Source organism: Salmo salar, chromosome 28 (assembly GCF_965601325.2).
Source record: "Salmo salar chromosome 28, fSalSal1, whole genome shotgun sequence".
Lineage (NCBI taxonomy): Eukaryota > Metazoa > Chordata > Actinopteri > Salmoniformes > Salmonidae > Salmo > Salmo salar.
The window spans coordinates 36052230-36054276 of NC_138318.1; the positions used below are offsets into that span (position 1 = coordinate 36052230).

General features: G+C 40.8%; 1 non-coding gene across 1 annotated transcript; it reads left to right on the top strand.

The window, feature by feature from the left end:
• Nucleotides 1-1629: 1629 nt before the first annotated feature.
• Nucleotides 1630-1705, top strand: trnaa-ggc (transfer RNA alanine (anticodon GGC)). Its single transcript has one exon. It is a non-coding gene; the product is annotated as a tRNA-Ala (tRNA).
• Nucleotides 1706-2047: the final 342 nt, after the last annotated feature.

The window sequence follows — 2047 nt, forward strand, 5'->3', positions numbered from 1 at the left end:
CCCTGGACAAAAGTAGTGCACTTCATAGGGAATTGGATGCCACTTGAGATGCGCACAGAGATATTTGGACGCCTTACAAGAGGTTTATCACCACAGTTCACAGTTCAGGAAATGTCAAGTTGTCATGTTGTTTATGACTTGAAAGCGTGCATATGTGCATGTTCAGCAACAAGAATGCATTTCAGCAGATGGTATTTTACTTTGCATGTAACTTCATCCACTGAATTTTAGAATGACTAACAAATAGGCAGACAAAACAATCCGATTTTAATTAATTTATCAACAACACATTTCCTGTCTTTTATCTGACAGACAAAACCAGCTGGAAAATTTCAACCTTGACATCAAGACGATGTGAAACTGGTCGTCAACGTAGGCCTACATAGTAACGGGTTCTGACATTCTCCATTTCGCCACGTTTTAGACAAAGTCTTTAGAAGGTTCCTACTTCTATGTGCATGACTAAAACCAATCGGAGAGGTAAAGGCATTAGATGACACTGGTATGACCATGTTGAAAACACACTGACTGCTATGAGATCCTTTAGGAGGGAATAACATGTCTCACCACATTGAACAGGTAAATCACTTGATCAAAGTCATCTGTCGGGTAGGTTGTTTGTGCAGGTGGCGGGGAGTGTGTGTGTGTGTGTGTGTGTGTGTGTGTGTGTGTGTGTGTGTGTGTGTGTGTGTGTGTGTGTGTGTGTGTGTGTGTGTGTGTGTGTGTGTGTGTGTGTGTGTGTGTGTGTGTGTGTGTGTGTGTATACCGGTAATGAATCCCTACCTTTGAAATTGATCCTTTTTAATGTGTCCATGTTCCAGTTGCTGAAATGTAGTTGTACTGTACACAATACAGGCCTGTCGAGTGACAAGAACTAACGAGTGAATACAGCATGTTACAAGAGACAACGTTTTTTTTTATGTAAGTGCAATGTTATAAAGATATGAATTTAAAAGGTAAATTGAGTTACACTATGACAAAAACAGAAGGATTTTTTTAATAGACAATAAGTAGAAAATAAAAATGATCAATGAAGTTTGTCGTGGTGACATAAGGGGTTAACAGTCGCAGTTATTACAGTCATGTGAATATTCCTTTCAGACGCAGTGTAAAACAGGGTCAGAAAAGTTCCCAAACTCTAACCCCTTGCATTTTTGACAAGCAAACACTCAAAGATTTAAAATAGTATCTGAACACAGATCTGTCACAGAGAAAGGCATCTGAACCACAGCAGGTCTGACTGAGTGAGCTAGGTCATCTAGGGGCCAACAGGGGCTCTCTCTCTCTCTCTGCTGATTAAGGCTCCTCTCTGCTTTCTGTCCACGACACAGACAGGGATGAATGATGGCCTGCAGAGTAAATGCCAAGACTATAAATGTTATCCAGCACTGACCCAAAGCTCCTTTAAGGTTTATTTACGTTTCCACATAGCATCCACCCTCGAATGTCTATGTTTACGTTTTTCAAGACAGAATGAATGGATTAGTGACCCGGTTTAAGCGTAGCATGCAGTGTTGTAGTACTAGAAACCGGTCTCCAGACCACATGTTGAGTGTCTCTGTGTCAGATACATTTTTACTTTGTCTTGACTCGGTCTTGACTCAGTCTCAGACAATGAGGACTTGTAATGGTCCCGTGTGGCTCAGTTGGTAGAGCATGGTTTTGGCAATGCCAGGGTTGTGGGTTCAATTCCCACGGGGGACCAGTACAGAATTTTTTTAAATGAAATGTATGCATTAAACTATACCCATGTATGTAAGTCGCTCTGGATAAGAGCGTCTGCTAAATGACTAAAATGTAAAAAATGTAATCTCTTGCCATGAACAACTGAGACCAACTGAGACCAACGGAGTGAAGAACACATACTTATCAGCTCTCATTCACTCAGCCCATAAAACCGCTTCGCCAGGCCAAATAACCACACCTCTTTCACGACACATTATCATCCTATTGAAACCTACTTTACTCTACTGCCCATTATAATATTGCCTATTGAAACCTACTTTACTGTCCTTTATGTTATAGCCTATTGAAACCTACTTTACTG